This window comes from Lactuca serriola, chromosome 7 (genome assembly GCF_051521515.1).
Source record: "Lactuca serriola cultivar US96UC23 chromosome 7, Lser_US96UC23_V15, whole genome shotgun sequence".
In the NCBI taxonomy this organism is placed as follows: Eukaryota; Viridiplantae; Streptophyta; class Magnoliopsida; order Asterales; family Asteraceae; genus Lactuca; species Lactuca serriola.
This window is the reverse complement of record NC_136414.1, coordinates 157,323,524-157,334,861: the sequence shown is the minus strand read 5'-3', so window position 1 is coordinate 157,334,861 and position 11,338 is coordinate 157,323,524.

The following is an 11,338-nucleotide window of genomic DNA, read 5'->3' as shown; positions in this document are numbered from 1 at the left end:
AGGATTTATGTGCAGATTTTTGTATTATGGGTAAAGTGTGACGGATTAATGATGGCATTTTGGTTATGAAATGACAGTTTGGTTTTGTTGAATAAGATGCCAGTGCCTGGGTGGGAAGCAAAGTCCTACAAGATTGATTAAGATGAAATAAGGTTACACGATAGGATTGCCATAAAGGTTTCACATATTTTACTGGAAGAATTGTCAGGTATTGTTGGTCGAATCATTTACAGGCTGATTGTCAAGTTCAAGGAGCGATTGGCAACCATTCGGACTATGGAAGAGACTGTTGAGGCGACTAGGGGAAAGATCTTGATGTGGGAGCACGTCCAGGGAAGAGGAAGCGGGCACATGATCCAAAAATTATAGTGATGGGCGAAGAGTTCGATATTGTTAACCTGAGTAGTGGAGGCTAGAGGGACCACTTCATGCACATTAAGTATGGAGGAACCCATAAGCCTGTACGCTGCAACTTCAAATGCGGCAAGTACGGATGGAAGTGCCATTTTCACTAAGATTACACCTTGGAGGTAGAATTATGGCATCATTGTCATCATTCTGGTCGCATTAGGGCAAATTGCCCACATTTGATGACCGGAGTAGCTCAGACTCCATCATTCGCGGTTTTCCAGAAAGCGGAGTCAGGACCTCAAGACCTCGCATGTATGTATCATATTCAGATCCTTCATGCTCGTATTGTACATGTTTATGATCATATAATTGTGTGTGTGAAACGTTATGATCGATTTACTTAAGTCTCCACCTAAGAATCATAGTTTCGTTAAAATTAATTGGTTATTATTGTTATTATTCAGAGGATTGTCATTTGAGATTCTCCATGCCAAGAGTTGTGTTTAGAGGGTATGGGATGGACCGGTTTTAGGTTTTGGTGTGGATGACATCATCCAGTGAGGAAGTAAGCCCTGAGTAGGGGAGGACTGAGTGTTCTCTTAATAAATCAGCATCCATATTGATTCGATGTATTGATTTTGATGGTCCCAGCTCAATGGGTTGGAAGAAGTTGTAATGTAAGTTCGTTGGATATTTTGGTGTTCGAAATTGCTGAAATTTTTCATGGTGGTGAGGATTTAGGGATTGATCAAGAGCGGATGCTGGGTGATCAGATGTCATATTCATGTTTTCAAGGTTGTGTGCATGGTATTCGCGTTGAAAGCTTCTAGATAAAGGATCTAATTGTAGCCGATTATCCCTTCTAGGACAACGAAATAGAGTTGAGAAAAGCGCACGTTTCTAAGGTCGTATATTAATTGAAGGGTTGGTTAGCTCGTAACCCAATCGTTATCATTAAGTATGGCTAGTGTTATTGTTGATTTCACAACATACTTCAAGGTATGATGGATGCACTTTCGCATGGGTTTTGTTCAATGGTTGAGATCTTTCAAGAATTGTCAAATTGTATCAATTGAGGGTGTTGTGGTGCATCAATATTTCTTCAAGTGTGGAACAATAGATATTTTGGACTCATGAATAGAGCGTCAGAGTTGCATTGACCATTTTTCTAGGAGGACTTCGGATCTCCGCGAAATCCCTTTTCGGCGGGTCACGCCGATGAGGTTGGAAAGAAATCAGTCTGATCTCGGTTCTTATAACATTCAAGAAGTTTGGTTAAATCAGTGAAGAACTTGTAGGATCGATTTGATTATTTAAATTGGAAGGATTTCCGCGAAAAGGTTTATGGTTGAGATGTTTATTGATATAGATGGTGATCGAAACAGAAAAACTTAGGGTATGGACACTATGGATTATGAATGTATATTAAAAGTATTCAAGTCGTTAGGTAGGGGTGATTCCAAGTGGGGGAGAACCTCTTGGAAATATCGGAAATAATTTCAAGTGCGAATTAACATGGAATTCGTATCTATGGGCAAGAGAATAGTTGGTTTTTGATCATAACAAGGGAATTAGAGACTAATGATTTGGGTTATCTAGGTCGGGGGTCCAGCTCATACTGATATTTAATTAGGTATTATATGGATGGTTGGCAAAACCATGTGTCGGGCCTATGGTAGTTAGGGAAGTGTTGTGAGACTGTGGGGTAACTGTAGCGTTTACTAGGTGGTAGACAGGCATGGAAGTGTGGTAAGTCTACGACTTGGCCCGAAGCATTCTATGGAATAAGTTAGGTCGTACTAGGAATGGTTGTGAGAATGTGGAAGGACTGTGTATTGTAGTATGGTATGGGTCATGTGGTTTTGGTAAGTGGTAAGCGAGATGTTGTTTGTATTCTTGTAGGTCGGTAGGATGATGGTCGTATGTATATAGGCCCACCGGATGCTAGTTTGGAATCCGTATGGTTGAGATCGAGATTTGGCAAGAACAATAAGGAACTGTGAGCTTCTCATCTTGATGATTGGATGGTTTTATGATGTATCGTGGACTAGTGGTGGAATGATTCACATGGGTGAAACCCAGTAGTTGATCGTTTGAGGCTCTTAAGTATTGGATCGTTAGTCTTTCTAGCATGTTCAGGTGATAGTGCATTGATTGGGAGTCGGGTGATTCAGTGACTAGCCAACTTGGACCAAGTGGACAGTAAGAGTTTGTTGGAGTGTTATTTCTGCTTTAGAAGTATTTTGCTAAATATTTGCTTTGTGAAACCTGTTTTCTTGCGAGCTGCCTATTTGAAGCTTGATTACCGTTGTCGAGTATTAGTTCTGAAACCTCGAGTCATGAAGTTCATCGTAAATGTCTCGAGTGTTTTGTCAGTTGGGGATACACCTGATCTGATGAAGGATTTGGATATAATATGAGATTCTTGGAATGACCATCTTTACACTCATGGGAGTATCAGGTCGGTGATAACTTGTCAAGGGTTAAGGGTATACACAAGGTTTTCGGGCATAATTTCCGGAATTTGGAATTTGGTGAAATTCACGATCAAGATGTTTTGAGATTCTTTCTGCTTGGTTGGGTGGTGTTTGTGACATCCCCATTTCCATGGCCAGAAAAGACCGATTTTGTTTATGCTTTATAAAAATCGAAGTACTTCTTTTAATAAAATGTGCGGAATTTGTTCCCAGTGAAACATGATAAATATGTTATCAGGAGATTTCCAAATAAATGTATTTTTATTCATTTTAAAACATTTGGGATGTCATCGTCAATACATAAACATAAGCATAAACAGAACTTACATTCATTTACACTAGTGATTTATATCTCCTTAATCTCTCAGTGTAATGTAACTTCGCCTCGTCACCTGTGATACAAGTAAACTGAGTGGGTCAGGTTGGGAAACCTAGTGAGTACATAGGGTTTTCAACCCACAATAATATAATTATTATGTTTAATCATCAAACAATTAACCCAATTACCCATCCCCATTATCTTCTTTATTCCTAAGTACCTTCCCTAAGGATTTATCCTAAGGATTGTCTCCTACATCATATTTACCTCTCATCTCCTTACATCGCATTTTCTTATATGTTTGTTCCTAAGGACTCTCCCTAAGGATCATTGCCTACATCGCATAGACAATATTGATTCAGGGATTACTCCATCAATATGTGCCCAACAAGGGTTAGGGCATCATCGCATGATTACGTAGTTACAACATCGCCTAAACTCGTAATTCATAGTAAGGGGTTAGAGTATCGTCGCATTAATACGTAGTTACAACAACGTCTGAACTCGTAATTCGTCACCTACAGGTTATGGGCCTGCTGGTGTTTCCATGGGGTTGTCTATAATAGTCCGTGGTCACCATCTATACTCTGGTAGATGACTACATCGCCACATTGCCGGTTAAGGTTATGGTATCTCCTTTCATCCTACATCACCTATTCATCATCATCATCTATTTACCTAATTATCATCACCTATCTCTCATCATTTTATTTCATCACACACCAACTATTTCATCTACCCATGTTTCATCCGCAACATATTTGTAGATATAAAATAAATATACCGTTTATATCTTTTAAAACATGTATAAAATCGCTCATCCAACATGGACAACAAGTATTCAAATAACATGCACACATAGCAAGTAATTTATATAAAATACTTCATATCTATGTGTAAGATGAAAGGGACCATGCACTCACTGGAAAAGGTGGTGAATCCGAACTCTGACAGCGCTTCGATTTTTAAAAATAATTTCTTTCGACGAAACCTAGTATTACTACCACTAGTGTTTAGTCTATTATTCGCCGAGACTAATTAATAGTGTAGCTACTATTACTATTATATAAGCGTTAAAAAATACTTATATAACCCATAATAATAGCTCAAGTACTAATTATAAGTTCCTAATAACGTTACTATAATTAAATAAACGATATATTAAAAATAGCGTAGGTGTAGCTCACTTACAGCGGGTTTTATAGAAAACCAGGCTTTGCTTGGAGCAGCGTTTCAGAGCCGAAAAGCTCTTCTTCTTGGAGCCTTCGAGCACTCCGGGGCTTCTGCCTCGTGCTAGGAAGGTTCTTAAGGCTTTTCGGGGGGTTTCGGGGCTAGAGAGAGGTTTTAGAGAGAGAGAGAGAGAGTAAAGAGAAGAAAGAATGAGAAAGGTGTGAAGAAAATGAGGATGGGAGAGGTTCTATTTATAGGGTGAAAATGGCTGAACCTGGTGCCACATGTCACCATTTAGTGGTAAGACTTGGGGAGAAAGCAATGGCCAAGATTGTGCCACATCACCCATTTTCGCACAGCACACTTCCGACTTCTAAAATCCGTAACTTTCACATACAAGCTCCGTTTTTGACGTTCTTTATATTCACGCGTATTTAAAAATAAGATCTACAACTTTCATTTTGATTCCTTCGGCTAATTCTCGACCGATCTTATATTTAACTGTACGAGGAGATTATACTGTTAAATGTCCGCGTAAAATTCATAACTTCTACATACAAAATTTGTTTTCTTCTGTCTTTTTACCGTTGAGTTCCTATTAATGAGATCTTCAATTCTCATTTAGGTCGCATAGACCAAAAACTGCTCGAACTAAAATTCGAGTTTCGAGTCGTGCACTGCTATGCCAAATCTTAAAAAATTCATAACTTCCTCATACGAAGTCAGATTTGGGCGTTCTTTTTTTGTATGTTCTCGGTTTAATGTATACTACAAATTTTATTTAGATCACTAAGGCTAAAAAGTCCTTTATCAAAAATTCACTATTTACGTCTCCCGGTGTCGTGTCGGTTTTGCAGTAAAACTTCGACGGGCCATAACTTTTTCGTTATAACTCGGATTTCGGCGTTCTTTATATGTACGGAACCCTTGAGACATATTCTATAACTTGGGTAAGATTATTTATTCTAAATAATCTTCTGTATTATCTCTAATTGACTAGTCCAGATCTACGGGCATTACAATTATCTCCCCCTTAGGATGATTATATCTCGGAATCATCAACGAAACATGACTAACATGATGAATCAATACGTTATCTCTTCATCCTAAGTAATAACTGTAACTTTGATGTTTCTTCGAATGAGTATCTAACTCTAAGACTTCCTGATTGCAGTTGGTGCTCGATCTTGCACTTGCTCCCTATCTCACGTTAGACTCCAAATTATGACCTTCAAGTCACAATCTCGATCCTTACTGGAGACTGCTTCTTCTTCTTAACAAACTTAAGATAAGTTATTTTATTACTACAATGGAACGATGTGTCATATTCTAATGACTTATCATCGTATGTTCCCACGGTTAGACTCAGGTCTCTTAGACTGGCGTACAGGCACGGTAAGTTTGTTTTTAATTTGTTGAAGTAAACGCCTTGTTTCTTCCATTTGTTGATCCAACATCACCCGCACCATTGCATGTATGCCTTGTTTCCCCTATTAACCTAGTGTTTGTGTCTATTCAGGTGTACTTCCTAAAATATATTAGACACGCTCCTCACGATCATCGCTTAACATTCTAAGTTTAAGTCTAGAAATAAATCCTTATTCCTAGTTCGCTTAAACTAATGCACTGATACCAACTGTGACATCCCCATTTTCACGGCCAGAAAAGACCGATTTTGTTTATGCTTTATAAAAATCAGAGTACTTCTTTTAATAAAATGTGGGGAATTTGTTCCCAGTGAAACATGATAAATACAGAAACATAAGCATAAACAGAACTTACATTCATTTACACTAGTGATCTATATCTCCTTAATCTCTCAGTGTAATGTAACTTCACCTCGTCACCTGTGATACAAGTAAACTGAGTGGGTCAGGTTGGGAAACCTAGTGAGTACATAGGGTTTTCAACCCACAATAATATAATTATTAAGTTTGATAAAGGACTTTTTAGCCTTATTGATTCAGGGATTACTCCCTCAATACATGCCCAACAAGGGTTAGGGCATCATAGCATGAATACATAGTTACAACATCGCCTGAACTCATAATTCATAGTAAGGGGTTAGAGTATCGTTGCATTAATACGTATTTACAACATCGCCTGAACTCGTAATTCATCACCTACAGGTTATGAGTCTGCTGGTGTTTCCACGGGGTTGTCTATAATTCATCACCTTTCTATCATCACCTATCTCTCATCATTTTATTTCATCACACACCAACTATTTCATCTACCCATGTTTCATCTGCAACATATTTGTAGATATAAAATAAATATACCGTTTAAATCTTTTAAAACATGTATAAAATCGTTCATCCAGCATAGACAGCAAGTATTCAAATAACATGAACACATAGCACGTAATTTATATAAAATACTTCATATCTATGTGTAAGATGAAAGGGACCATGCACTCACTGGAAAAGGTGGTGAATCTGAACTCAGACAGCGCTTCGATTCTTAAAAATAATTTCCTTCAACGAAACCTAGTATTATTACCACTAGAGTTTAGTCTATTATTCGTCGAGACTAATTAATAATCTAGCTATTATTACTATTATATAAGCGTTAAAAAATACTTATATAACTCATAATAATAGCTCAAGTACTTATTATAAGTTCCTAATAACGTTACTATAATTAAATAAACGATATATTAAAACTAGCGTATGTGTAGCTCACTTACAGCGGGTTTTATAGAAAACCAAGCGTTCCTGAGCCGAAAAGCTCTTCTTCTCAGAGCCGTCGAGCACTCCGGGGCTTCCGTCTCGTGCTAGGAAGGTTCCCTAGGTTTTTCGGGGGGTTTCGGGGCTAGAGAGAGGTTTTAGAGAGAAAGTAAAGAGAAGAAAGAATGGGAAAGGTGTGAAGAAAATGAGGATGAGAGAGGTTCTATTTATAGGGTGAAAATGGCTGAACCTGGTGCCACATGTCACCATCTAGTGGCAAGACTTGGGGAGAAAGCAATGGCCAAGATTGTGCCACATCACCCATTTTCGCACAACACACTTCCGACTTCTAAAATCCGTAACTTTCACATACGAGCTCCATTTTTGACGTTCTTTATATCAACGCATAGTTAAAAATAAGATCTACAACTTTCATTTTGACTCCATTGACTAATTCTCGATCGATCTTAAATTTAACAGTACAAGGAGATAATACTGTTAAATGTCCGCGTAAAATTCATAACTTCTACATACAGACTTTGTTTTCGTCTGTCTTTTTACCTTTGAGTTCATTTTAATGAGATCTTCAATTCTCATTTAGGTTGCATAGGCCAAAACCGCTCGAACTAAAATTCGAGTTTCAGGTCGTGCACTGCTATGCCAAATCTTAAAAAATGCATAACTTCCTCATACAAAGTCAGATTTGGGCGTTCTTTTTTTGTATGTTCTCGGTTTAATGTATACTACAACTTTTATTTAGATCACTAAGGCTAAAAAGTCCTTTATCAAAAATTCACTATTTACATCTCCCGGTGTCATGCCGGTTTTGCCGTAAAACTTCGACGGGCCATAACTTATTCGTTATAACTCGGATTTCGGCGTTCTTTATCTGTACGGAACCCTTGAGACATATTCTACAACTTGGTTAAGATTATTTATTCTAAATAATCTTTTGTATTATCTCTAAATTGACTAGCCCAGATCTACGGGCGTTACAGTGTTCCTAGTCAAGGGACTGGGGGTAGGTGCGATAGTTGGATGATCATCAACCTTAGGGTATGGTTTCTTAAGTTTAGACTAATTAGTACCCGGTTTCAGGGAATATTATCGGATTTGGTTTGTAGTTGTAGTTATGGGAGTTCCTGGTTTGAATGGTAGAAGAAGGGTCATGTAGTTAAGAGAAAAAGATAGTTGTTGCGATTGAGTATACTCAAGTTATTGGGTTGTTTGTTGGCAGCTGTGGGTTTCCGAGTTGGATTTCCAGGTCGGCAATATGGTTTTACTAAAGGTATCACCCTAGGAGGGTGTAATATGCTTCAGGAAGAGGGGCAAGTTGCGGCCCCGATATATTGGGTCGTTTCAAGTATTAGCCAGGGTATGCAGGGTAGCCTATCAGATGGATTTGATGAGGAGCTCAGTCAGACTCACAACACCTTCCATGTTTCTCAGCTTCAGAAGTGTGTGGCTGATGATTCAGCAGTTGTTCCTTTGGATGATATTCAGGTTGATGATCGCCTGAATTATGTTGAGAGACCAGTGACAGTTTTGATAGGAAGATGAAGGCTTTATGCAACAAGGTGGTTTCATTGGTCAAGGTTCAATGGAAGCATCGAAAGGGTTCCAGATGGATTCATGTTAATCAAAAAAGGATTTTCTATAATATTACTTGTAAATTTGTTAGTCTAAGTTAGAGACACGTCCTTGGTAACACTCACTACAAGAAACAGAGTGTAGGACTAGTACTCGTGACCAGAGTCTCTTGTAGGGAGAGCGTGACTGTTGTGTATAGATCTATACGGGACTGACAATCCCGCACTTGGCTGCTAGCTACAGTCGGACCAACAGGTCTACGAGTGAAAAAGTCATTAAGGATACCGGCCGTTGCGGGTCGTATCCAGTCAGGTATGGTCATGACACTCGCAACCTAGATAGCAGAGATTTACTTTTGTAATAATGAATCAAGTGAACTAACCTCAAAGTAATAACCGATTTGATTACTAGAGGGTATTAATAGTACCTTCAGGATTTAGTTCAGTACGTTTTCTTTTATTAGTTTTATTTATAAAATAGGGCTAATATACCTCACTGGGAGTAACCAAGGTTTTTAAAAGAAAACTACGTTTATCGAAATAAGTATGGTAGATACTTGTACACCTCAATTTAGAATGGATAACCAACCATCAACTTTTAGGGAAAATATAGGATTTTTCCGGGATAACTCGGCTTTTCATAAACAAATTGGTTATCATGCAACTAACGGATATTCATATTCATTCCATGACCCCCTTGGATTGTACATATCTTGTATGAATCTGGAAGTCATGGAAGAAATGGGTTTTCAAACACACTTTTCATAAGAAAATATAGGATTTTCTTGAGGAACACTTTACAAAAGGATCTAAGAATCATTTTCCACCAAAACTAAATGCTTATGAACTCACCAGCTTTATGTTGATATTCTTTCAAAATTGCTTGTATTCTCAGGGATTTAGTAGACAGGTACTTCCAGGACTTTTGGAGAAGTCGGCGTGCTAGAGTCATGTCTTTCTATTTTATTTTCGATAAGAACAAAACTTTGTATTAAGACAGTGTAAACATTTTTCATATATGTATTCAATGTTTGGTTGTGTTTACTATGCTTGCTATGATACAATTGTTGTGATACTACACATGACGTCAACCACCACCGAACGTTTCTGTTGTTCCGGTTTGGGGATGTGACAAAAGTCAAAAAATCAATGGATGGTTAAGTTGGTTGAGTATGCCCTATGTACTCAGCTACTATGTCGGGCGTAGTCAAATCTCATCCAAAACCACAAGACTCTAACCCAGTATGCACAACGTACTCCGTCTAAATCCAAAACTTCATATTAAAAACTTATTCCTTAAAGACCTCTCGTCCAAACTTAGATGTAGAACCATAACATCATTCTAAGTCATAAAGTTTCCACCTTTATGACTTTCCATGGCTAGACAGGCCCAAAAGCAAAAACCCTAACTTAATAATCCATTAAGACATCATGACTCTTGCCTGGAAGGATATAAGAACCAAGATCTCATTTTTATGGTTCTTAATAGCTCCATAATGGATAAAGTTTCCAACTTTATCCATTAGGATGGTCCAAACAACCAATATCTAGCCTTTAAGTCTCAAAGGGACCAAAAATGCATCTTTCTCAACTTAATCCATTAAGTCCAAGTCTCCGACCTTTAGATCTAAATCAATATGATATTTAGATGGATAAAGTTTCCAACCTTATCCATAACAAGGTCACAAAGTTTCCAGATCTAAAATTTATGCCCTAAAGTGACCAAAAAGTGTCAACTATGAAAATTAACAAGATCTATGGAAATAATGAGCAAGTTTGAAGCTTTTTACTCACAATGGTCCAGAAATGATGTAATCTTATTGGATCTATGCTTGAATCCTTCTTCCATACACTTTTGCCACTACCTTGTTCTTCAAGATTCCACATTCTAATGGAGAAAGAAGCTCATAAATGATGCCAAGACTCAAAATAAGTGAGAGGAGGATATGGATTTGAGTTAGAGGCTCAAGAGGGTGGAGGTTCATGATAGGAAGGACCCCAAAGGGGTTAGAGGCCTTAAATATGACTAAAAACCATGAAAATAGGGTTTTTACTCTACGACGGTACGCCCTGCGTACCTAAATTTATGCCCAACATAATGCCCTAAAAATGCATTCTTCAGCCTAGTACGCCCAACGTACTAACTAGTATACACCTAACGTACTGTCAGACTCCTTACTTCCAACTTAACTTCAAACAGCTATAACTTCTTCGTTTCAACTATGTTTTCGATGATCTTTATATGCACGGAAAGGTAATGAAGAACCTCGAAATCCTACCTAATTAATTTTAACTTAAAACATATCGAACTTAAATCCTTATTCCAAGAAAGAAGTCTGAAACATCACTTTTTCCGTTTTACCCTTTGACTCCAAAATACAAACCAATGGCTCAGATTGCATAACCAATATTATCAACATCCAAAGGGCCTAAACCCTATTCCCTTGAAGCCCGATGCCTTTACTTGATCCATTTATTGTCCAAAATCCTGAAATAAGAAACTTATCGAAACAGGGTTTTGCAACTCTCGAAACCTGTTGTAGGGTTGAGTCTTTTAGTCGAAAGATTATTTAAGTTTTGTTGCATGAAATTATATTCATGAAGTGGTTAAATGATATTAATAGGGAGTTTTCAGCAGCTGATGACAGGGTGAGGTAAGGATCCTAAGATAGCCTAGGATGTGCTTTAGTACCGTTTAGTGGTCATTAAAAAACACAAAACAAATTTAAACCCCTTTAAGCTCCTAAAAGGAGCCCTAGCTGC